This window comes from Sapajus apella, unplaced genomic scaffold (assembly GCF_009761245.1).
Source record: "Sapajus apella isolate SASKATOON/1434 unplaced genomic scaffold, GSC_monkey_1.0 scaffold2, whole genome shotgun sequence".
Classification (NCBI taxonomy): domain Eukaryota; kingdom Metazoa; phylum Chordata; class Mammalia; order Primates; family Cebidae; genus Sapajus; species Sapajus apella.
Genome location: NW_022436942.1, coordinates 57400474 through 57428126, shown reverse-complemented (window position 1 = coordinate 57428126; position 27653 = coordinate 57400474). Strand labels below are relative to the sequence as shown.

Sequence of the window (27653 nt, the reverse complement as noted above, 5' to 3'; positions counted from 1 at the left end):
AAGATCTGATGGCTTAAAATTGCCAGTTTCCCCTGCTCGCTCGCTCTCTCTCTCTCTCTCTCTCTCTCTCTCTCTCTCCTGCTGCCATGTAAGATGTGCCTTGCTTCCCCTTCACCTTCCACCATGATTGTACATTTCCTGAGGCCTCCCCAGCCATGTGGAACTTTGAGTCAATTAAACCTCTTTTCTTCATAAATTACCCAGCTTCAAGTAGTATCTTTAGAGCAGTGTATATACAGATATCTACAAACTAGTCAATGAAATCAAACAAGAACACTTCCACACAGCTTACAGGTGGTATGTGTACAGTACAATGGAAGTCCAAGGAAGGAGCGATCTGGCATACCTGAGAAGTTCAGCAAAGGACTTATTCAGGAGATAACTCCTCTGCTGAGTCTTGAAAGATTAGTCTTTCAAGTGAAAGATGGGGGACTGAGAGAGGTTTCAGGAGTCTCAGGCAGAAAGGGTAGTATAAGCAAAGACAGTGAAGCTATGAAAAATACTAGTATGTTCAGTTAATTAAGTAAAAGGAGAAGCAGTGGGGGAGGAAATGAAGCTAGAGGGTCCTCAGGGGACATAAATGCCATACTAACGAATTTGGACTTTATCCTGGACCACCAGGCCCTCAACATTTTTATCACATACTCCTATTAATTTTTTTAAATAGCACATATCTCCAATATATGTTTGTTTATGGTCTACATAAATATAATGCTATGTTCATACATTATAAAACATGTGCTAAAAACAGGAATTTTAAAAGAGCAAAATTTAAAGCACCTATAAGTGCTCCTTGATGTCACCCTCCTCTATCACAGTGAACCATCCTGCTCATCCTTAGACTATGCATCCTCCACTTTGAGACAACTACAGATAGGGAGAGTTGGAAAAGTGAGTTAATCTACTCTTCACAGAACTCTCATGAGGTATATAGGGCAAATAGTAAGAAAACTAAGACCTAAAGATTTGGAGTGACTCACTGGGTCACACCGCTAGTTAAAGCAGGGGAAGGACCAAAATCACAACTAAGGCCCCGGCCAGCATTTCACCTACCATCCCACATCATCTCCACTGAGTTATGCTCCTTACCACAATTTCCTTTGAAGTCAGAAGGACTTGAACAAGAAATGATTTTGTGTTTAATTATGAAATCCTCACTTGAACATGAGAAAAATTCTGAGAAGATGACTATACAACATTATTGGGGTTGGGTGCGGTGGCTCACACCTGTAATCCCAGCACTTTGGGAGGCTGAGGCGGGCGGATCACGAGGTCAAGAGATCAAGACCATCTTGGCCAACATGGTGAAACCCCGTCTCTACTAAAAAATACAAAAATTAGCTGGGCGTGGTGGTGCACACCTGTAGTCACAGCTACTTGGTAGGCTGAAGCAGGAGAATTGCTTGAACCTGGGAGTGGAGGTTGCAGTGAGCCAAGATCCCACCACTGCACTCCAGCCTTGTGCCTAGAGACAGAATGAGACTCTGTCTCAAAACAACAACAACAACAACAAATTATTGGGATTAAATTGACTTAAGACCACTGTATTGAGATCTAGTAGGGGAGATATTTATTTGAAACAAGTGAAGAATAGAATGACCTTAGTTAGCAGAGAGCTATTATGTACACACAAGAATGAATTTTTCATTTTTAAAGACGGTGGTATGGCAGTATGGAGATAGCACTGGCTTTGGAGTCAGGGGACCTAGGTTTCAATTTTAATATCACCACTGAATATGCTTTGCATGAACTTTAGCAATTTACTTAAGCATACCCATTAGTGAAGTGGGGTTAGATAATTTTTACTCCATAAGACTGTTATGAGTACTAAACAAACTCCTCTCAATAGAATAGCTGTTCTTTACTTTCCCTTTTCTAAACAAAATACCATAAATTGTGCTAATCACTAAAATTGAGCTGAACATTGCATGTAATTTCATTGTTTTTGCATCACACAGAAGGCATTTTAGGAAATTTCGTTAAATTATTATTGTAAATGAAAGAAATGCTTCTTGTTGGAAAAAGTGTTGACTAAACTAGCTTTTTTATACACAATAATAGCTACCATTTATTTAAGGCCACCTAAGTGCCTAGGGTTTTGTTAGTTAGTATACATATATTTTATTAAATTTTCACAACTCTATTTGCAGCAAGTGTCATTATGCTAATTCTATAAATGAAGTTAATTGGTAGAGGACCCACAAATAGAATCCAGTACTTTTTGTCAAAAGTCTTTTCTATTACATTAGGTTAAAGCGTATGAATCTAAAACTTCATTCACAAACTTTCACAGAACACTAGCTTCTTGAGACATAAATATTCATTCAAGAGTCAAGACTATCATAAAAACCTACCAACAAAGAAAAATCCCAGGACCAAATTACTTCACTAGTGAATTCTACCAAACATTTAAAGAAGAATTAATGTCGATCTTTCTCAAACTCTTCCAAAAACTTGAAGAGGGAAGAATACTTCCAAATTTATTTTATGAGGCCAGCATTATGCCAATACCAAAGCCAGATAAAGACACTACAAAAGAAGAGAAAACTGCAGACAATATCCCTGATAAGCAAAGATGCAGAAATCTTCAACAAACTACTAGCAAGCTGAATCTAAAAGCACATTAAAAGGATCATACACAGTAACCAAGTGGGAGTTATCTGTAGAATTCAAGGATGGCTCAACATATGAAAACCAATTAGCACCACATTAACAGAATAAAAGATAAAAATTATATGATCATCTCAATAGATGCATAATAATCATTTGACAAAATTCAACATCCTTTCATGATATATACTCTCAACAAACTAGAAATAGATAAAAATTACCTCAACATATCATAATTAAGGTGATATATAGATGACCCACAGCTAATCTCATACTCAATGATGAAAAACTGAAAGCTTTTTCTCAAAGATTAGAATCAAGGCAAGAATGCCTTCTCTTGCCACTTCTATTCAACAGAACACTGGGAATCCTAGCCAGAGCAGTTAGGCAAAAAAAAAAAAAAAAAAAAAAATAGTGCCCAAATTAAAAGAGAAGAAGTGAACTTGTCCACATTGTTTGCAGATGAGATGATCTTATAAATTAGAAAACTCTAAAAACTCTATTTTAAAGAAATATCTGTTCAAACTAAACAATGAATTAGTAAAGTTGGAGGATACAAAATCAATATATAAAAATTACTTGCATTTCTTTTTTTTTTCTTTTTTTATTTTATTTTTTTTATTGCATTTTAGGTTTTGGGTTACATGTGAAGAACATGCAAGATTGTTGCATAGTTACACACGTGGCAGTGTGAGTTGCTGCCTTCCTGCCCCTCACCTATATCTGGCATTTCTCCCCATGCCATCCCCCCCAACTCCCCACCCCCTGCTGTCCCTCCCCTATTTCTCTCCAACAGACCCCAGTGTGTAGTGTCTCCCCTCCCTGTGTCCATGTGTTCTCATTGTTCAACACCCGCCTATGAGTGAGAACATGCGGTGTTTGATTTTCTGTTCTTCTGTCAGTTTGCTGAGAATGATGGTTTCCAGGTTCATCTATGTCCCTACAAAGGAAACGAACTCATCATTTTTTATGGCTGTGTAATATTCCATGGTGTATATGTGCCACAGTTTCCCTGTCCAGTCTATCATCGATGGGCATTTGGGTTGGTTCCAGGTCTTTGCTATTGTAAACTGTGCTGCAATGAACATTCATGTGCATGTGTCTTTATAGTAGAACGATATATAATCCTTTGGATATATACCCAGTAATGGGATTGCTGGGTCAAATGGAATTTCTATTTCTAGGTCCTTGAGGAATCGCCACACTGTCTTCCACAATGGTTGAACTAATTTACACTCCCACCAACAGTGTAAAAGTGTTCCTATTTCTCCACATCCTCTCTAGCATCTGTTGTCTCCAGATTTTTTAATGATCGCCATTCTAACTGGCATGAGATGGTATATCAATGTAGTTTTGATTTGCATTTCTCTAATGACCAGTGATGATGAGCATTTTTTCATATGCTTGTTGGCCTCATGTATGTCTTCTTTTGTAAAGTGTCTGTTCATATCCTTTGCCCACTTTCGAATGGGCTTGTTTGTTTTTTTCTTGTAAATCTGTTTTAGTTCTTTGTAAATTCTGGATATCAGCCCTTTGTCAAATGGGTAAACTGCAAAAATTTTTTCCCATTCTGTTGGTTGCCGATTCACTCTAATGATTTCTATACACCAACAATGAACTATCTGGAAAAGGAAATTAGGAAACAATTCTATTTAAAATAACACCAAAAAAATAAAATATCTAAGAACAAACTCAACTAAGAAGTTGAAAACAGACTGAACACTACAAAATATAGTAAAAAAAGAAAACAAGACACAAGCAAATGAAATGATATCAAATGTTCATGGATCAGAAGACCTAATATTATTAAAATGTTCATACTTCTCAAAGCAATCTACAGATTAAATGCAATTCCTGTCAAAGTTGCAATGGCATTTTTTTCGTAAATAGACAAAATGCTAAAATTCATAGCCATATAAATCTTGAGAAAGAAGAAAAAAGCTGGAGGACTCACACATCCTTATTTCAATATATAGCACAAAGCCACAGTAATCATAATGTTATGATACTGGCATAAAGACAGACATATAAGCCAATGGAACAGAATAAAGAGCCCAGAAATAAATCCATGCATATATGTTCAATTGATCATCGTGAAAGGTGCTGAGAATACACAATGGGGAAAAGAGAGTCTTTTCAACAAATGATATTGGGAAGACTGGATGTGACATACAAAACAGTAAAACTGGACCCTTACCTTACACCATACACAAAAAATCAATTCAATATTGTTATTTTACATTTAAAGATCTGAAACTATAAACCTGCTAGAAGAAAACATAGAATAAAAACCACTTGACGCTGGTCTTGGCCATGATTTTGTGGATACAACACAAAAGGCACAGGGAACAAAAACAAAAATAAATAGGACCACATCAAAAGAAAAAGTTCATGCACAGCAAAGGAAACAATCAACTGAGTGAAAAGGCAACTTACTCAATGGGAGAAAATATTTGCAAACCATGTATCAGATACAAGGTTATTCTCCAAGCTATACAAGGAATTCCTACTACTCAATAAGAAAAAAAAAAAAACCTAATAACCTGATTTTTAAAATGGGCTAAGGACTTGAATAGACATTGCTCCAAAGAAGACATGCAAATGACCAACATGTATATGAGAAAATGCTTAATATCACTAATCATCAGGGAAATGCAAATCAAAGGCACTATAAGAATAGATCACCTCACACCTGTCGAGATGAGCGTTATTTTATTTTTAATTTTTATATTATACTTTAAGTTCTGGTGTATATGTGCAGATCATGCAGGATTGTTACATCGGTATACACATGCCATGGTGGTTTGCTGCATCTATCTCCTGTCATCTACATTACGTATTTCTCCTAATGCTATCTCTCCCCAATCCCCCCACTCTCTGCTATCCCTCCCCTTGCGCCCCTCATCCCCCAACAGGCCCTGGTGTGTGATGTTCCACTCCCTGTGTCCATGTGTTCTCATTGTTCAACACCCACTTATGAGTGAGAACATGCAGTGTTTGGTCAGGATCAGTATTATTTTTTTTTTTAAAGACACCAAATGTCAAGAATGTGGATAAATTGAAACCCCTGCACACTGTTGGTGGGAATGTAAAATGGTGAAGCTGCTATAGAAAGCAGCATAGATGTTCCTTAAAAAAATAAAATAAATATGACTACCACATGATCCAGCAATTTACTTCTGGGTATGTATTTCCCCACCAAAATTGAAATCAGGATCTAAAGAGATATTAGCACTCATATTCACAGCAGCACTATTCACTGTAGCCAAGACATAAACAACCTAAATATCCATCAACAAATGGATAAAGAAAATGTCATCTATGCATACACAGTTGCATACAATGGAATACTATTCAGTCTTTAAAAAAAAAGGAAATTCTGCAGTATGTGACAACATGGATGAGCCTTGAGGACATTATGCTAAGTAAAATAAGTCACGGAAATCCAAATACTATATGATTCTACTTGCGTAAGGCATTTAAAATTGTCAAATTCATAGAATCAAAGAGTGCAATTAAGGTTTCTAGGGCTAGGGAGCGAAGAAATGGGGAATTACTAATCAACAGGAATAAAGTTTCAGTCAAACAAGATGAATATGCTCTAGAGGTCTACTGTTCAACATTGCACTTATAGTCAACAATAATGTACACTTAAAAATGGTTTACACAGGTAGATCTCATGTTAAGTGCTATTACAACAATAAAATTTTTTAAAAATCAAATAGTTTGGGTATTTATACAAATAATTTTAAAATAAAAACTAACTTTAAGGAGATTGGCAATAGATAAAATAATCACACACACACAGAAACTCAGCCTACCAGAGCTGCATTAAGAGGTTCAAAAGAGTACGTTGGAATTATTAAAGATTCTGTGAAACCCTGAAGGAGAAAAAAATCAATTTATTCTTATTTAATCCAATTTTCAAATTTGTTTAACTATGTAGACCTTTCTGGTTTCCAAGAATACATATTAACATCACTCAGGGATGAGTATGCAATAAAAATTAGTTTGGCAAATGCTTATCTAAAGAAACCATAAGACTACTTCCATTTGATATATTATTTGGTATTATCAAAAAGCCAATGACAGATGAAATACTATTTTTCTAACCCTTTGTAAGATTTAGTAGGTACAGAACAGGGAGGATTATATGGTTCTTGTCTACAGCAACAATTCCACATAGATAAGCTTTTGGTCTCCGCCGCTTGCCACTCCTCAGACTTGTTCCCTTCCACAAACACAAAACTTGTTTTGGAAAGACAAAACCAAAGGTATTATTAAGTGGTTCTGAGCATCCTGGAATTAAATGACGCCATTTAGTGGGAGCTTTTCAGAACACAAGGAATGACTGTACTGCAATGCATTTCAAACAACTCATGAGGGAAAGCATCTCTTCTTGTACAAGTGACTATGACTAAAGAAAGCTTGTTCCTCATGAAGAACTTTCAGAGGTAGAGCTGCAGGGCTGTTTGGAAAGCGCTGCCTACCAGAGCAGGGAAATTGCAAAAAGCTACACACAGAACCAGAAGGAGCTCATTGTGTTGGTCCGTGATTCCCCCCTTGTCTCCTGCCTGGTCTGGAGAACCACATCACAATGGGGAGACTGCAGAGAGAGGCCAGAGGCGGGTGTCATCATTGAAAGCTGAGGAAACAGAGGTTGGTAAATTAGTTACACCATTGGACTGAGCTCTGTCAGGCAACCCCTGAGCAACACAATGTAGATTTAGAGCTTGTTAAGATCAAATACACAGGTGTGTTCCTTCCAAGGAACCTACAGAAGGCTTTGAGTTAGTATAATCAAGGGCACCAATCTCTCTTGGGAAAAAGTGACTCCTTAGGCTTTCCATTAAAAAATAGAGTTTTGGTTCATAATGTTGACAGACCAGTCAGAAAACAAGGAGGATAAGCTTGAGGGGCTAAACACAGGCATGAAGGGCAGTATTAACTAAAAAAGCAGTATTATCTGAGGCAGCAGTGTTAACGGGTTTCCTTCCTATCACACACAAAAGCATCTGGGAAATATTTGGTAATATAACTTTGAGTTCTCTTTTTTTCTCTAGTGCAAAACAAAACATGCTTGTAACAGGACATCAATATAAAAACAGTAATACAGAGTGTGCTGTCTCTGGTTTAAATAGCCTATCTTTGAAGTGTACGGAAATACTATTAGATGGAGATAGAATCCCCAACTATAATCCTAATAGAAAACAGGAGAAAGGAGTGTCTATTCAGTTGCCTAAATGTATTTACCCAGAACTTCAAATCTGGTTATTTCGCCTCTTCCTTATTCTCATCTTAAGAAGTCATTTTTCTTTTCATACTAAATAAATTTTCAGGCCATAAAAAACAGTTTTCCCCCTCTGGCCAGTGACCAGAAGTCCTCAAGTTTCTCTAATTTGAAGTTATACTTCAGTTATGTTTGAAATAGCCTGAGTTTGGAAGATATGGTTGATTGGGCTCTATATTTAAAGTATAGCAGAGCATATTAAACTTTACAGAGCATTCGTCAACAACTCAAGTCACCAGTGTCCATGATGGACAGAATCAGGTTGATTTCACTTTCCAGGGTAGGAGAGTAGCCTAACAACTCTGAATATCCTCAGGCTATGGTTCCTGGTGCCTTAAAAGACATTTTGGAAATGTCATTTTCTGTCACCATCATTTTCTGCCAGAGCTGCCAGCAGCATGGTAACTTATGAATTGTCCCAATAGGGGAGAAAAAAAAAAACAGGTGAAAACCATGAGTGGCCAAATTTACGCCACATTATTTTTTATTGAGATATAATTTACACACCATTAAACTTGCTCCTTTAATGTGTACAATTCAGTAGTTTTAGTGTACTCACAGAACTGTGTGACTATCACAACCATATAACTTTAGAACGTTCTCACCACCCCCAAAAGAAACCCCATACCCATGAGGAGTCACTACCCACCCTCACTTTCCCCAGCCCCTACACTGGACATTTCATATAAATCGAATCATATGTGATCTTTTTTTCATTAGGTTTTTTTTCAATAAAAGTGTTTTCATGGTTCATCCAGATTACAGTATGTATAAGTACTTCATTTTATTAACAAATTGTTATTCCATTATATGGATACACCACACTTATGTATCCATTCATCATTTAATGGACATTTGGGTTGTTTAGTCTTTGGGGCTATTTTTAATAATGCTGCTGGAAACATTTATGTACAAATTTTGTATCTACATATGGTTTCAATTCTCTTGGGTGTACACCTGGGAGTGGAACTGCTGGATCATATGGTAACTCTAAATTTAACTTTTTGAGGAACTGCTAAACCGTTTTCCAAAGCGTCTGCACTGTTTTGCAATCCCACCAGTGAAGTATGACAGTTAAAATCTCTCCACATCTTTGCCAGCATTTGTTATGGTCTGTCTTTTTTGTTTTAGCCATCTTAGTAGGAATAAAGTAGTATTTCATTGTGGTTTTTATTTGCATTTCCCGGATGACTAGTGAGGCTTTGCAACTTTTCATGTGTTTATTGATCATTTGCATATATTTTTGGAGAAATGTCTATTCAAATACTTTGCACATTTTAAAATTGGGTTACTTGTCTTTTGTTGTTGAACTAGAACAATTAATTATATACCAGGAATAGAAGACTCTTATCAGATATTTGATTTACAAATATTTTCTCCATTTTTGTGGATTGTGTTTTTACTGTCTTCATAGTATCATATGAATCACAAAAAGGTTTTGATTTTGGTAAGGTCCATTATATATTTTTTTCTTTTGTCACTTGTGCTTTCAGTGTCATTTCTAAGAAGTAATGCCTGATCCAAGATTCCGAAGATTTTCTTCTATGTTTTCTTCTGAGTTTTGTAGTGTCAGCTCTTTCATTTAGGCCTATGATACATTTTGAGTTAATTTTTGTGATTCATGTGCTTTAAGGATCCAGCTTCATTCCTCTGAATGTGGATATTCAGTTATCCCAAACCTTTGTCTTTGTTGAGGAGCCTCTTTCCCCTCCATTGGATTACCCTGGCTTTTTTTTTTTTTTTTTTTTTTTTTTTTTTTTTTGAGACAAAATCTCACCCTGTCGTCCAGCCTGGAGTGCAGTGGCATGATCTCAGCTCACTGCAACCTCTGCCTCCCAAGTTTAAGTGATTCTCCTGCCTCAGCCTCCCGAGTAGCTGGGACTACAGGCACATGCCACCATGCCTAGCTAATTTTTTTGTATTTTTAGTAGAGATGGGGTTTCATCATGTTGGCCAGAATTGTCTCAATCTCTTGACCTCATGATCTGCCAGCCTTGGCCTCCCAAAGTACTGGGATTACAGGTGAGAGCCACCACGCCTGGCCCTACCTAGGCACTCTTGTTGAAAATCAGCTGACCCTGTAAAAGCCTACTACTGAATTTTCAATTACTTTCATTGATTTATATGTCTCTCCTTATACCAATACTGTTCTTATACTTTATACTGTCTTCATAACTGTAGCTTTGTATCAGGTTTTGAAATCAGGAAGGATGAGTTCTTCATCTTTGTTCTTCTTATTCAAGACTTTTGTGACTGTCGTGGGTCCTTTGCATTTCCAGGTGAATTTTGGATCAACTCATTAATTTCTACAAATAAAGCAGCTGAGATACTGATAGGTATTGCACTGAATCTGTAGATCAATTTAGGGGAGTATTGCATCTTAATGTATTCAGTCTACTGATACATGAACATGACTTGTGTTTCCATTTATTTAGGCTTTCTTTAACTTGGATATTTTGGTTTTTAGCGTGAAAGTATTGCATTTCTTTTTAAATCTATTACTAGGTATTTTCTTTTTGATACTAATTTATAAGGAATTTTTTTCTTAATTTCACTTCCAAATTGTTCATTGTCAATACATAAAAATACAACTAATGTTTGTATATTGATCTTGTATCAGGAAACCTTGCTGAACTTTGTGTGTGAGTGTGTGTGTGTGTGCGTGTGTGTGTGTGTGTGTGTGTGTGTCTTAGGGTTTTCTATATAATGATCACTTAATCTGCAAAGAGAGATAGTTTCACTTTTTCCTTTTCAAGCTGGATGCATTGATTTCTTTTTCTTGACTAATTAGCCTGGTTAGCACCCCCAATACTATATTAAATAGAAGTGGCCAGAGTAGATATCTTTGCCTTGGGAGAGGGAAAAACATCTGGTCTTTCACCATTAAGTATTTTTTTAGCCATATGGGCTGGGCTTTATCAGATTGAGGAAGCTCTCTGCTTTTTCCCTGGTTTTTTGAATGATTTTTATCTTAAAAGAGTGTTGGGCTCTGTTAAAAATGATATTCCTGCATCTATTGTGCTCATAACATAATTTTTGTCATTTTATATATTAATTTAATGTATTGCCTTGATTTATGATTTATGTATGTATGTTAAATACATCTTGCATTCCCGGGATGCATCCCACTTGATCATGGTTGTAATTCTTTTAACATGTTTGCGGATTCAGACTGCTGGTATTTTCTAGAGAATTTTTGCATCTATATTCATAAGATATATTGATCTTTAATTTTCTTTTCCTGTGATGTCATTGTCTTATTTTGGTATCCATTTATACTGGCCTCATAGAAGCAGTTCAAAAGTATTCCTTCCCTTTCTATTTTTTGGTAGAACTTAGGAGGATTGGTGTTAATTCTTTAAGTATTTGGTAAAATTCATTAATAGGGCCATTTGGCCTGGACTTTTCTTTGTGGGAAGTTTCATTTTTTAAATTACAGACCTAATCTCTACACTTGTTATATTAAGATTTTTTATTTTTTCTTGAATTGGCTTTAATAGTTTGTGGTTTTTTAGGTGTTTGTTCAGTTCATCAAGATTATCTAATTTGTTGCCATACAATCGTTCATGTATTTCCTTATAATCTTTTGTTTCATTTCTGCACAGCCAATATCCCCTCTTATAGTCCTAATTTTAATAATTTGAAATTTGAGTCTTTTTTTCTTGGTCATCCTAGGTTAAGATTTGTTAATTTAACTTTCTTGATCTTTTCAAAGAATACCAAAGAATATACTTTTGGTTTTATTGATTTCCTCTATTGTTTTACTATTCTCTAAATTTTTATTTCTACTCTTGTTTTTATTATTTCCTTTCTTCTCCTTGCTTTAGGTTTAATTTGCTCTTTTTTTTTCCATTGCGTTGAGGTGTGTTTTAGTTATTGATTTGAGGTTTTCTTCTTTTTAACATAGATATTTTCTCATATGCTATTTTAATTTTCTTGTTTCTCTTACTCTATATTTGAGTTATTTTCTTAGTGGTTGCCTTAGGGATTACAATTAACATCTTAACTTAAAATAATCGAATTTGGATTAATACCAACTTACTTTCAATTATATATAAAACTGCTTCAATGTAGCTTCATTCCCTTTCTCCTCTTTTGTGTTCTTATTGTCATAGAAATTATATCTTTATGACATTTTGGGCTGGATGATAAAAGAAAATAATTTTAATTTAAAAAATCTTTAAAATTATAAGCCCATCAACACAGTTTGTCATTATTGCTTTGCATGTGTCTTTTAAATTAGAAAAAAGAGTTACAAGCAATAAGTTGTTTATATTATCTTTTATATTTACAAATAGTTACTTTTACTGGTACTCTTTATTTTTACATGTGGATTTGAGTTACTGTCTAGCATCCTTCCATTTCCCCGTGAAGGCTTCCCCTCACTATCTGCTATGGAGCAAGATCTGCTAGTGATAAAATTTCCTCAGTTTACCTGAGAATGTCTTAATTTATCCTTTGTTTTTAACTGGTAGCTTTGCTGGATGTAAAATTCTTGGTTGGCAATCTTTTATTCTTAGCACTTTGAATAGGTCATTTCTTTTTCTTATGGACATCATAGTTTTTGTGGAGAATTTGGCCGTTAATGTTATTTGGGATCCCTTGAAGTCAATGAGTCACTTTTCTCTTCGTGTTCTCAAGATTTTCTTTTTGTCTTTAGCTATAGAAAGTTTGGCTATAATGTGGTAAAGTGTGGATCTTGTCGAGTTTGCCCTACTTGGAGTTCATTGGGCTTCTTACATGTCTGGATTAATAGTTTTCATTAAGTTTGGAGAATTCTCCAGCTGTTATTCAAATATTCTTCATCCCCTTCTTTTCTCTTCTCCTTCTGGGACTCTCACTATGCATGTATTGTTACATTTGATGGCATTCCACAGGTCTTTGATACTGTTTTTCTTTATTCTTTTTTCCTCTATTCTTCTATTCATTCATCTCAATAAATGAATAAAGGCCAATATTCAAGTTTGTTTATTCTTTCTTCTGTTGAGCCCCACTTTATTTTATAACAACTATTGCACTGCTTAACTCCATAATTCCTATTTTGTACTTTTAAAATTATTTATGTCTCTTTGTTAACATTCTCTATTTGCTCAAACATTATTTTCATACTTTCCCTTAATTCTTTAGACATGTCTGCTATTGAACTTGAACATATTTATGATACATGGTTTAAAGTCTTTGTCTAGGAAGTCCAACATCCAAAGACCGTTTCTATTGACTTCCTTTTTTCCTGTGTATGGGCCATACTTTGCTTTTTATTTGCATGTCTCCTAAATTCTTACTGATTGCTACATATTTTAAATAATACAATGTAGAAATTCTGGAACTCACATTACTTCCTCCTCTCTAGGGTTTGCTGTTGGTGCCCTTTACTATTGCAACTGCTGTTTATTTGTTTAATGGCTTCCCTGGACTAATTCTGTAAAGCCTGTGTCATCTCTCACTGCAACCACAGAAGCCTGTGCTCAGTTAGCTTACCAACTACCTAACGATTGAACAGAATTCCTTAAATGCCTTGAGCCAATAAGTCTCCCAGCCATGCCAAGGGACCATGCGTGTCTATCGAAGTGCATCTTCAATGCTCTAGCAGGCAGTTTATAACTCTTCCTTAGCCTTCACATCCAGCTTGCACAGAACCTCAAAGTCAACTATAGGTGAGAGGGCCTTGTCAGGTCTTTTCTGGGACTGTGCACAGCCCTGCACATGTGCATGGGCTTCTAGATTACTAGAAATATAGCAGATCTTTTCAAAACCCCTAAAGACATCTCATTATCCAATCTTTCCTATGAAGATTTGGTCATTCTCTTTCTAGCTTCAATTAGTGTCACTATTTCTGAAAGCTTTTTTGCTATTTCAAAAAATTAGCTGGGGACAGGGCTATTCCCACCAAATGAGCTTTAAGTCAAGGCAAATAAATATAAACTCTAAGAATGGAGCTTTCTTAAGGAACTTCCAGACAGGTTAAATAGTGACCACTCTCTGGGAATGGGACTTTTGGGGGAGCTTTAAACCTGGCCTGTCCCCTCCAGTGGCTGCTAGGCTGCTAGTTTTCACAGCTATCATGGCTGTAAGGCTGTTGATTTTCAAGGATACTGTGAAGCTGTGGAGAAGCAGATGGTAATAAGGCAAGTTAAAATGCCACAAAGCTCACTGTTTTTACTGAGATTCAGGCATTTAAAAAAATAAAAATAAATTATTTTTGTATTATTGCAAACTTTGGGTTAATTTCCAAAGTTCTGAAAAAGCTGATTTTGATAAATTTTGCCAGTGGGAGAAGTCAGAACTGGCTACAAAAATTTGAGATTCATAAATCTAGAGATGGGATTTGATGAGTCACCTAGGGAATCAGTGTAGTGAGCAGATTTATCATTTATGAATAAAATATCAAGATTGTTACATTTTTAAGCATCATTTTTGTGTAGCCAGAGTATAGATTTTTAATTCTCCCTTCATATATGCCAGTCTCATAATCAGCATTTCCTGCTGCTTCATTTTAGACCAATTTGCTTCATATTGTTACTATTAACAATAATAGCCATTCACTGCCTCCTCAAGGTAAGCAATGAACACAGAACTCTTTAAGAAATGTCCCCTTCCTGTTCTTATGCAGAAAGCTTATCAGCTATTGAGTTCTACATTATGCCATTCTGCTGTAATTCATTATTCTTAACAAAGAAAGTGTCAGTTGCACCTAATAGAACCATATTTTGTGTGTTATAGGTCACTTTGGTTTGGAAAATTGTTAAGCAATCTTTTTTTTTGTCTCCTTATCCCGTCTGGACTTTGAATATTAAATTTTTTGGAGAAGGCTCAGCATTTGCATTAGCAAATAATGTACTTTGCCTTCTACTCATTGAGCTATGGAAATTAGTCTGCACCATTATTTGATAATCTGTTTCAAAATAATGTCTTAGTTTGGAGTGGAGTGGAAGGAATAATTTCTCTCTATGATGAAGACTATTTAGTGAATTGATTAAAAAAAAAAAAAAAGAAGTCAACCTTGATTCTAAATTGTCTTCCAAACGTACTTAACGCTTTCTGACAGAAGAAAATTTTCTTCTGACACCATAAAACCATCTAAGAATTGGCAGAGGGATTGCCTGACCTCAAAATAAAACTAACTGTATCAGTTCCACATTTATGGCCCTAATATGCTGTGCCTTTGGGTTGGTGGCATACAAAAAGAAGGTAAAATTGACCAATGGGCAAGAAAACAAAAAAGAGAGACAGAGGGTGGCTTGGGGGAAGCTGTTTAGGTTTCCTAAAGTCAAATCCACAAAGGATGCTTAGAGTTAGAATGTATTTTCAAGAGTAAATACAGCCGTTTAGCACAGAAGAAAATAGAGGGGAAAAGAAATACAGTCTCATGAGGAAAAATAAACTCTTAAAGCCTGTACTAACTACCTTATTAAACAGAGAAATAAATGACAATGAAAAAAAGTTGCTGTTCTTTTAGAGCCTGGAAGGCTACTCTCTGGCAATGTGCAAAAAGTAGTGACTTGGGAGGAATATTGGTGCATTTAATCTTGCAATGATGTTGCAGGACTTTCTGTCAAGCTGGGCACTTCGCCCCATCTCACCACTGCAGTGGTGGCACAGGGCACTGCAGTGGTTGCTCATCTCTGCTTTAATCAGACCCCTGCCACCTCCTTTTCCTCCTGTCTTGAAGGAAAACTAGGAGAAATAGGAAGAGTCTAGGCATAAAAAGAGGCATCTAAGTCTGGGACTCACATGCCCAACCCTCCCTTTGCTTTAGTATTTGTTACTTGTTTACTGCCCAAGTGGGAATTGAACAAGACGGCAAAACATAAACCTATTTTTAATGAATGCAGAAAGAAAGTATTTCTTTGGTGTCCCCCAGAGCTACTGAGATCAAAAAAGGATGAGGAGAAGGGAGGTATTAGAGGACAATAAATGGCCCTGAGAAAAGTAGGAAAGAGGAAAAATGAGAAATGGCTATGACTTAGGGAACCAAATGATAATTCTATCTGGTTCTACTTCCATTTGATGCTGAAGCAAAGTCCTGCCTTTCCCCAGTTGTCAAAGTTATGTGGGGAGTTCTTTTTTTCTTTTTTTTAATGCTGACTGGTGGTAGGAAACAGCAATGAAGTGATTAGCAACCAGCTGGTTTATCAGTTATCTAAAAAGTGGTTTCTACAGATTCACTCCACATTTGTAGTGTAGCTACTTCATTCAACTAGGATGGATTTTTTTTTTCCATTTGTGCAAGAATTGCAGAATGAAAGTCACCAGAAACTAAAACTTCAGGAAACTTTGGGTTCATCAACTAAAAATTATTTTATAGCAGGCAAACCAAAGCCTCCCTTCACACATCAAGTATGCTATCTTTTGGTATTGAAGACCCCTGTCTTAGTCTGTTTTGTGTTGCTGTCACAGAATACCTGAGGCTGGGAAGTTTATAAAGAAAGGAGGTTTATTTAGCTCTTGATCCTAGAAAGCCCAAGTGTGGGCAGCTGTGTCTGGCGAGGGCCTCATGCTGCTTCTACTGATGGTAGGAAGTGCTGGAGAGCCAATGTGTGCAGAGATCACAGGGTGAGAGAGGAAGCAAGAGAGCAAAGCCAGGAAGCCAGACTCCTTTTTACAACCCGCTCTCGCTCTCAAGGGCACTAACCCATTCCTGTGAGAGCTAGAACTCACTCACCCTAGCAGGAAGGCATTAATCTGTTCATGAGGGATGCACCTCTGTGACCCAGACACCTCTCACTAGGCACCGTCTCCTAACATTGCCACACTGGGAATTAAATTTCACCATGGGCTTTGGTCGAAAAACAACATCCAAATCACAGCACCTCCCCTCCCCAGACTCCAAAGAACAGAACCCTCAGGCAATTGACTGTGATGCATAATAAGAACTGCCATGTTTTTCTATGAATTTTTAAGAAAATTTCATTTTTACACAAAGTTCCACAAATAAATAAGAACTTATATATGTATGCAATATTCACATTAAGACCTTAAGAGCCAGGCGCAGTGGCCGTCACCTGTAATCCCAGCACTTTGGGAGACTGAGATGGGCAGATCACCTGAGGTCAGGAGTTCAAGACCAGCCTGGCCAACATGATGAAACCCCATCTCTGATAAAAATATAAAAATTAGCCAGGCATGGTGGTGCATACCTGTAATTCCAGCTACTTGGGAAGCTGAAGCAGGAGAATCCCTTGAACCCAGGAGGAAGAGGTTGTAGTGAGCCGAGATCATGCCACTGCACTCCAGCCTGGGCAACAGAACAAGACCTGTCTGAAAAAAAATAAAAATACAAAAAATAAATAAGACCTTAAGAAACAATTACATTAACTTAATTTCTTTTCTTACACAATGACAGTTAGGTTTACCTTTTCTGGTGAAGTAATTAAAATCAACATAAAGAGAGCAGGAATTAATGTGGTCAAAGGAAAGCCTACAATGAGTGTCACTTATGAAGCAGGGTTCAAAAAACTCTCACTAAAAAGCATATAGCCTCACTTATATTCACAGTAGTAGAGGAATGAAAGAATAAAAGGTTAGAGTCATAAAAAGAAACAAAGTATGTATATTCTAAAGTTGCATAAAGATACCTCTGGGGGTATGATATTGTTAAATGTTAATATCACCAGCAAAGATTACAGAAAACTCTAATGAAAAATATGGTTCTCAAACAGAAATGCCACTTGAGGATAGATACGCTTGCACTCAGCAATTGCAGAGTAACTGATTGTGTGAAAGGAAAGAACTAACTGAATCATAGTTTCCTTGTTGTTATCTTGAAGTAATGAAAATGGCAAGAGCGGATTGCCCTTACACTTGCTTGAGGTTATAGGAGGAAACTATTTTTGTGCTGTAGATTTTTTTTTTATGATCCATTCTGAAAGATATAGAATTTTGGCTCAGACTGTGGACTTCATTAAAATTTAGGACTTTATGCTTTCTGGAAGGACAATTCTATGCTATTAATAAATATGGAAAACCTCTTCAAATTAGCTCATGTGGTTACCATCTTTATAGATGGATTTACGTCTTCATTTACAATCACTTTCCTCAAAATGCTTTCCTCAGAGAACATATTTGTTATAATCAAAGCACACCAAAGCAGGGAAACAGATCACAGCAACAGGCCACCCAGGAACCTTTCTCATCCATTCTTCACACCCTCTGCTCTTTATGCAGAGGATGGAAGACAGACATGGAAGTGGGGTGATGTTCCTTGTATAGTGAAATTGCCCCTAAAGGGTCACATATTTTCTTTAAAATCTTATTGGAACATGGCAATAATTGGTTGGCCTACAGAAAACACACTGAAGGAATAATATAAGATTGTAATATGATTATTAAGATTAATCCCATGTAGAAACACAGTGGCAAAAGTAAAGGGGAAAATCATGGAATGCATGCAAGATATATGAGATGATTCGTCTCACACAATATGATAGAATATATACTGTAGGAACTTCTCCCTTAAATAACTGGAATTCTATTAGAGTATGAGCTTGTTGAGGGCAGGAACGGCTGCTTCATCACCTCTGCATTTTGGGTGCATCCTTGGCATATGGTATATACTCTGACTTGTAGTAAGTGCTCCCTATATGTTTTCTGAGTAAATGGGAAACATGAAGGGAGAGAAGAAGAAAAGAAAGAAGAAAGAAAAGAGAAAGAGAGAAAGAAAGGGAATTTAAAAATGAAAGAAGAAAGAGAAGAAAGGATGACAGGGAAAAGAAAGACACACTTTTAATAAGACCTAGTAATTATGTTTTCTCTCCCTGTAATAGCCAAGTAAATTATATATACGTATGAATCTTGTTTGAAAATTGAAATTTATATTAACTTGCTTTCATCCTTAGCTTTTACCAGATGATGAAATTGCTTTCTAACTCTTGTGGAATTTAATTTACTCCACTCTTAGGAAAATAGCAAATTTTCAGCTGTAATATATGCATTGAGATTGATAATTTAAAGATAAGACTTTAGGGAGATTTGATTGCAAGTCAGCGAGCTACTTCTGGCTAGAAAAAGTTGTTAAGGTACATGAACCAAGACTTATAAATTGTTCTGTGTGCTTAGTAATTTATATGGTTTGGCTGTGTCCCCACCCAAATTTCATCTTGAATTCCCACGTGTTGTGGGAGGGACCTGGTGGGAGGTAACTGAATCATGGAGGCAGGTCCATGCTGTTCTTGTGATAGTGAGTAAGTGTCACAAAATCTGATGGCTTTGTAAGGTGGAGTTTCCTTGCCCAAGCTCTCTCTTTGCCTGTTGCCATCCACATAAGATGTGACTTGCTCCTCCTTTCCTTTCACCATGATTGTGAGGCCTCCCCAGCCACTTGGAACTGTAAGTCCATTAAACCGTTTTTCTGGTACAAATTACCCTGTTTCAGGTGTGTCTATATCAGCAGCATGAAAACAGACTAATGCAGTAATATTTTGGCTTTTGGAATAGATGCATGTCTACACTTACCTTCAACCAACAATTGGCAGCGTTTGATCTAGATCAAGGTGCCCAGCCTCTGGAACACATCTGAAAGTGCCTTCTTCAAACAATCTAAGCAAATAGTGTGGCTTTACAGAGAATTCCATGTGAAGAGTAAGACAAATATTGTGGTCATGTTTCTGCAAGCAAAGAAATGTCAAAGATTGCCTGCACACCACCAGAAGCTGGGAAAGAGGCACGGAACAGACTTTCTCCCCAGTGCTGCTGTCTTGAATATCTGGTCCCCCGAGCTCTGAGAAAATAAATGTCTGTTGTGTAAGCCACCCAATTCCCCGTACTTTGTTATGGCAGACCTAGCAAACTAATACACTGTCACTTTCAGAGAACTCAGTGTTGAGTTAGTGAACTTTCCGCAATTCCTGAAGTTGTTAAAATGGCAAGTCTAGAGAGTAGCCACTCTTGAGAGTATCCCCCTGCCTTTTGCTAGCCTCTGAAACTGGCTGTTGCATTGTAGCCACTAACAATTGTGTATTTTTGGAAATATAGCCAAAGGCTTTCACCAACCACACAGCTTCCATTCAATCATAACGGCTTGGAAAGGGACCCTAGGAAAAATAAAGTTGAAGTTGCCTTGGTTTTTCAGTTAAGAGCAAACTTAAAAAGAAAAGAAGAATTCCTCACAAATGACAAAATGTTCTCTTTTTAAAGAAATTTAATTAGATAGTTTTGAAAGACAGGCAATTGGAAAGTGGCTGTTAGGGTCAAGGAGGTACGGTGTATTTAAGTGTCAGAACAGACCCAGCTTAAGAATTGAGGGCTTCTGATTCCTTGTAAGAGTTTAGGTAGATTGAGTTACTTAGTTATTCAGTGACCGTAATTTCCATTTAGTAAGAGTAGGTTGTGTACAGAGCGCAAATGAAGGCATCTCCACCCTTGGTCATATGTTCTCCCTCATTATGTACCTAAATGAGTCTTTGTGTGCTCAATTCATTGCATTGGTGATTGGAAGTTATCGATGGTTGATTCTACTGGGGCATTAACACAGCATTAACACAGATTAGATTTTTCTGGAACAGGATCACACCATCCTCTTTTTTAATTTTGTACAAAATCTTCTTTCATAAAGCTTCAAATACATCAAAATAAATTGTAAATGAATAGAAGAGTTAAATATGAAAACAAAAACATTTTCCAAAAGCAGGAAAAGAAACAGAGCCACATATTTTCTTGATCTGGAAAGCAGAAAAATATTTTTTCAGCCAAAGACACCCTTTGAAACAAATTGCAAAGGAAAATATCAATATATTGAAAAATATAAAATTTTTGTGCCTCCAATAAAAATGAAAAGGCAAACAACAAATTATGGGGAAATGTTTGCAAAATACATCAGTGAGTATTGGTCTTGTTATATAAATTTTATTGATTTCTTATACATCAATAAGAACATTATAAATGGCCCAGTAGGCAAATGCACAAAGACGTAAACAAGCTGGAGTCACAAAAGAGGAAATATAAATGTCCCATAACATATGAAAAACATGCAATTAATAATTAAACAATTAAAAAGGTAGTTACTACCTTTCCCTGTTTAACTGACCAAGACTCAGTGTGAGTCAATGTGTTACAGTAGACTCGCTCACATAACACTGAAGGGTGTGGGAAATTAGTACTATCTTCCTGGAAATAACGATGCATACTTGTCTCAAGAGCGTTAAAATGTCCTGACACCTTACACTAAAATTAACTCCAGATGGATTAAAGACTTAAACATAAGACCTAACACCATAAAAACCCTACAAGAAAATCTAGGCAAAACCATTCAGGACATAGGTGTAGGCAAGGACTTCATGACCAAAACACCAAAAGCATTGACAACAAAAGCCAAAATAGACAAATGGGACCTAATCAAACTCCACAGCTTCTGCACAGCAAAAGAAACAATCATTAGAGTGAATCGGCAACCAACAGATTGGGAAAAAATTTTTGCAGTTTACCCATCTGACAAAGGGCTGATATCCAAAATTTACAAAGAACTAAAACAGATTTACAAGAAAAAAACTAACAAGCCCATTCAAAAGTGGGCAAAGGATATGAACAGATACTTTACAAAAGAAGACATACGTGAGGCCAACAAACATATGAAAAAATGCTCATCATCACTGGTCATCAGAGAAATGCAAATCAAAACTACATTGAGATACCATCTCATGCCAGTTAGAATGGCGATCATTAAAAAATCTGGAGACAACACATGCTGGAGAGGATGTGGAGAAATAGGAACACTTTTACACTGTTGGTGGGAGTGTAAATTAGTTCAACCATTGTGGAAGACAGTGTGGCGATTCCTCAAGGACATAGAAATAGAAATTCCATTTGTCCCAGCAATCCCATTACTGGGTATATATCCAAAGGATTACAAATCGTTCTACTATAAGGACACGTGCACACGAATGTTCATCGCAGCACTGTTTACAATAGCAAAGACCTGGAACCAACCCAAATGCCCATCGACGACAGACTGGATAGGGAAAATGTGACACATATACACCATGGAATATTATGCAGCCATCAAAAACGATGAGTTTGGGTCCTTTGTAGGGACATGGATGAACCTGGAAACCATCATTCTCAGCAAACTGACAGAAGAGCAGAAGATCAAACACCGCATGTTCTCACTCATAGGCGGGTGTTGAACAATGAGAACACATGGACACAGGGAGGGGAGCACTACACACTGGGGTCAGTTGGGGGGAAATAGGGGAGAGACGGTGGGGGGTGGGAAGCTGGGGAGAGATAGCAATGGGAGAAATGCCAGATGTAGGTGATGGGGAGGAAGGCAGCAAATCACACTGCCACATGTGTTCCTATGCAACAATTTTGCATGTTCTTCACATGTACCCCAAAACCTAAAATGCAATAAAATAAATAAATGGGAAAAAAATGTGCGTACCATTTAATCCAAGAATATATTAAAGAAACTCATCAGAAACGCTACAAATACTGATGTGCAAGGATATTCATCATACGATTCCTTGTAATACAGGAAAAAATGAGAATGATCTAACATTGAGGAAAGGATTAAATAAATTGTGGGGCATACATTGGTTAGAGTATCCTCTGCTTCTATGCATTTCTCTTCCTGCTACGACGTAGTCTCCTCACATTCTGCTCAGTGTTTTTGTGCCTCATATCTTCTGCATATACATAGCTGCTACTTACACATGGTCCTACCTAGCCCCACTCTACTGTACTTCACCTCTTCTTTTAGATAATCTTCTCAGTTTCTGTTCCCACAACCAATTGCCTGATTCTCTCCCTGCTTCCAACTGTAAACTCCTAAGAGAGGGAAAATCTCACTCCTCTAGTCTACTTACCTCCGTGAAGGGCCTGAGGGACCCTGGGGAGGTGCAGGGGTGGTATCACCCAGCCCAGAACACAGCTGCCTACATAGGAAATAGTTCTTATGCAGGAACTATTGACATGGTAGGTATCGTCTTGGCCTGTATAGCATAGTTTCACTGCCTGTATATATTCATATCAAAATAATATTGCAATGAACATAAATGGCCCCTCTGCTTATTTTCTGTATCCATTCTGCTTAAAAGGGCAGGGACCATGATTTGTTTAATTTTGTAACCCCAACACCTATAAGTGTTTGTAGAAAGATTGAGTTCTCATAAGAATTAAAAGAAAGAATGAGGGTTGAGTACCCTGTGTGATGCCTGGCATGAGATGTCTGCAAAACACATGTTCATTCTTAGCCTCCCTTCCTCCTCATTCTCCCAAATCGCATTCATCCTTTGTTCATGCAGGATTTGCCTCACTAAGTGGTACCCAGATAAGGGCTACTCACTAATCTCAGAGCCTTCAGGCGTTTTTATTATCATGAGATTCATTAACTAGGGTAAATAATTTTTCATCCCAAATACTCAGAGTAGTTCATCCGATAAAAAATAAAAAGCAAAGCAAAAGCCTTCTCAACTTGTGGTTTTACCTTTTGTATTAATTGGACTGTTTTTGTTTTCTGTCTTCATGCAAATGGAAATTGAGCAAACCTAGAAAGAAGGGCCGAGGCACTGAAGGACCAGAGAGTGATGTCCTCTCCACTGGGCTTTAACTGGGACTTGGATGCAATGAGATGTTGAGCTTGCAGGGACACTAGCCCTCTGGAGCATACCGTGGGAGGGGTGGGCCCTGACATTTCCTGAGGATAGCATAGGGTGGGGAATGAGCCCCTGGGATTCAGACTACCCGAGTCCTAAGACCGTGTCTTGCCATTCACTAGCAGTGTGACATTGAGAAAGTTGCTTAGCCCCTCAATGTCTCTAACTGTAAAATGGTAATAATAATTGTTTGAGCCTAGGAGTTCTTGACCAGCTGGGTGACATAGTGAGACCCTGTCTCTATAAAAAATTTAAAAATTAGCTGGGCATGGTGGTGTACATCTGTAGTACCAGCTACTTGGGAGGCTAAGATGGGAGGATCGCTTGAGCCCGGGAGGTCGAGGCTGCAGTGAGCTGTGATTGTGCCACTGCACTCTAGCCAGGGTGACAGAGTGAGATCCTGTCTAAAAAAAAAAAAATAGTTGAATACTAGGGCTGTAGTAAGGGTTAAGTAAATTAGCATTTGCTAATACCTGATATATAATAAAGACATATGAATATTTGCCCTTATTACTGGGAATCTGATGTGTACCAGGCATTGTAGCAAAGATTTTTTTCTTAACCTTTGTAACAACACTAGAAAATAAGGGGTGGTGCCTCACTCTGCAATGAAAAAACTACACCAAGGGTCGGAGAGGTTAAGGGCATCTCTGCTATTCCAGCCAAGTGAGTTTCACTGGACCATGTTCAACCATTCTGCACTGATAAGGCTGCATCGGCCATTGATGGCTTATGCTGTCGATATTTTGTTAAACATTTTGAATATCACCCCTGATGGCTGTCATCAGTTTCCCATGCCCAATGTCATACTGTAATTCCATTCTGAAAAGAAAACATTCTTCCTGACCTGTATGTTAAGCGTCTTAGCATGTATGATCCCTTCCAGAGCATTTTCATGTGAATGATGTTCATTTACTCAGTAGCACTTTGCAATCATTTCTTCCTGTGTGGAGCGTGTTGGATAGACTGCCGCCTCCACCACCTCCTTAAACGTGGCTGTCAGAATGGAGAGCAGCTCTTCACAGATGTGGAAGAGTGCTCAGCAGTAAGCTGATTTAATTGTGATGTTCTCTTGGATCAGCCCACTAAGGTATTTGTATATTCTGCTGTGACATCATTGTGACTGATCTTAGCCAATTGTCTGTTCTAAACCTTGGATTGTTCCCTGTGGCTCAGTAGCTCAGCAGTGAATCATTCTTTTTTCTTATATATTATGACTATAAATTTTATTACCTCCTGAATAATAGAAGAGTCAAACACAGGATTTTCCTCTGAGAGGAGATCAGAACACTTAGCAAACATACATCGATAATTGTCTGGCCATGACATATCCAGGATATGTGATGGTGGTGGCGGTGTTAAGTAGGAAGGCAGGATAAGCAAGACCTGAGAGATGGTGAAAGGCTCCGGAGATCCCCCTCAGCCTCAGCCCAGAGACAGACTGACTTGGCATCAAGACGTTATGGCTGAGAGCTAGATGGGGTGGCGGGAAAGCTGGATTTGAGTCTTGTTTCTGTCCGTTCACCACTGTGTGTTTCTGGCAAGTTAATCAACTTCACTGGGCTTTGGTTTCTTCATTGAAAGGATTCATTCACTCATTTATTCAAACATACATTTTTCTTGAGAATATTTTCTTAGTTTGCTAGGACTGCAATGATAAAGTATCACAGCCAGGTTGGCCCAAACAAAAATGTATCATCTCAGTGAGGTGTGATGGCTCATGCCTGTAATCCGAGAACTAGGAGAGGCAAGGCAGGTGGATCACTTGAGATCAGGAATTCAAGACCAGCCTGGCCAACGTGACGAAACCCCATCTCTACTAAACATACAAAAATGTAGCTGGGTATGGTGACACGTGCCTATAGTCCCAGCTTCTCAGGAGGCTGGGACTACACTCCTACCTGGGCAAAAAAGCGAGAAACTGTCTAAAAAAAAAATTACTCTCTCACAGTTCTGAAGGCTAGAAATCTGAAATCACGTCTCAGAGATCTGCTCCAGATCTCTCTCCTTGGCTTGCAGATGGCCATCTTCTCCCCGTATGTCTTCACATCATCTTCCCTCTGTGGATATCTCGTCTTCACATGCTATTCTTTCTCTAACAACACTAGTCATATTGGATTGGGGTCCACTTGACTCCACTTTGACCTCATCTTAACTAATTACATCTGTAATGACCTCATTCCCAAATAAGGTCACTGGAACTTACTGGAGGTAGTGGGGAGAACATAATTCAACCCATAACAAGTTCTCAGCCTTATTCTGATGCTGAGAATGTAGCAGTAAACAAAGAAGACAAACACACCTGTCCTCATTGCGCTTACATTCTAGTAGGAAGAGAAACAAAATAGGTAAGTAAAATATATAGTATATTAGAGGGTGATAAAAGTGCTCCAGAGAAAAATAAAGAAGAACGGAGGGATAAAAAATCATCCTGGCTTAGGGGAGTCTATTTCAAATAGGGTGGTTAAGAAAAGCCAGTGAGGAGGTTCATTTGAGTAGTCATGAAGGAAATGAGGAAGCAACCCTTGCGGATACATGCAGATACCTGGGGAGTGGGGAAGGGCAGGGTGGAGGTGTTCCAGGCAGAAGGAACAGCAAATGCAAACGCTCCAAGTAGGAGAATGCCTGGCATGTTCACTCAAGAGTGAAGGGAGGCCAGTGGGGTGAAGGCAGGTCAATAAGGGGGATTAGTGGTAGGAATAGGGGTCTGAGAAATAAAGATAGGGATAGGAATAAGGAAGGAGTAGGTTCCTTGAGACCACTGTGAAGATTTTATTTGACTTTCACTCTGAAAGAACAAGGGAGGCACTGGAGAACTGGAGTACAAATGACTGCTGAGGACTTGTATATGGCATATGAAAGTGTGTTAGGTTGTTCTTGTATTGCTATAAAGAAATGCCTGAGGCTGGATAATTAATAAAGAAAAGATGTTTGGTAGACTCATAGATCAGCAAGCTTTATAGGAAACATGGTGCTGGCATGTGCTTCTCCTGAGGCCTCAGGAAGCCTACAATCATGGCTGAAGGTGGCAAGAAGCCAGCATGTCACATGGCAATAGCAGGAGTGAGAGAGAGGAGGGAGATGCCACACTTTCAATCAACCAGATCTCACAGCTCATTCATCACCCTCATCACCAAGGGGATCGTGCTAAGCCAACCATGAGGGATCCACCTCCCATGATCCAAACACCTCCCACCAGATTACACCTTCAACACTGGGGATTACATTTCAACATGGGACTTGAAGAGGACAAAATTCCCAAACCATGTCACATAGAAAAGATGCAATGAGGGATAAGCCCACGGATTTTGGCCTGAGCAACTGGTGGCCCAGATATATTCCTAACTGAGATAAGGAAAACTGTTAAGAAGAGCAGGTTTGGGGTAGAAATTGGCAGTTTGTGGGAGGCTGAGGCAGGCAGATCACCTGAGGTCAGGAATTCAAGGCCAGCCTGGCCAACGTGGTGAAACCTTGTCTCTACTAAAAGTACAAAAATTATCTGGGTGTGGTGGTGGCATGTGCCTACAGCCTTGGCTACTCAGGAGGCTGAGGCAGGAGAAGCACTTTAACCCAGGAGGTGGAGGTTGTAGTGAGTTGTGATTGCACCACTGCACTCCAGCCTGGGCAACAGAGCAAGACTCCATCTCAAAAAAAAGGAAGAAATTGGCAAATTTGTTTTTAGACATATTAAGTTTGACAGGGCCACTAGACAACCGAATGGGCTGGAGATGTACACTGAGGAAATGTCAACATGTGGGCAGTATTTAAAGTCAAGCCTGTGCAAGATCCCCAAAGGAGTAAGAGTAGATCCAGAAGAGAAGCAGGCCACGAGCTGCATCTGGGAGCATCCAACATTTAGAAGTCAAGAGTATGAGGAGAAATCAGCAAAGAAAACAGAGAAGGAGAGGCCAGAAAAGTGGGGGGAAACCAGACGAGTATGGTCCTGAGCATCAAGAAGGAAGGGCTGAGATTCAAGCTAGGAACTGGATTTAGCAAGGTGGAAATCATTGGTACATGATTGGTACACTGGTACATGGAAATCAATCTACACATCAGTAGAGGGTGGGAGAACACCTGACTGGAATGAGTTATGAGAAAATTGGAGACCCTGCATACAGACTTGGGAACTTTACTGTCAAGGAAGACCAAAAAAATGGGTTAGACTA

The 27653-nt window shown here is 38.1% G+C and overlaps 1 protein-coding gene and 1 long non-coding RNA gene across 30 annotated transcripts in view; one reads left to right on the top strand and one right to left on the bottom strand.

The window, feature by feature from the left end:
* Positions 1–27653, top strand: part of ANKS1B (ankyrin repeat and sterile alpha motif domain containing 1B) — a 1261971-nt gene that overhangs the window by 1044680 nt on the left and 189638 nt on the right. The window lies entirely within an intron of this gene.
* On the bottom strand, positions 106–23799 carry LOC116556339. Its single transcript, XR_004270949.1, has 3 exons — positions 23786–23799; positions 6951–6961; positions 106–243 (listed from the first exon to the last, which is right to left on the bottom strand). It is a non-coding gene; the product is annotated as an uncharacterized LOC116556339 (long non-coding RNA).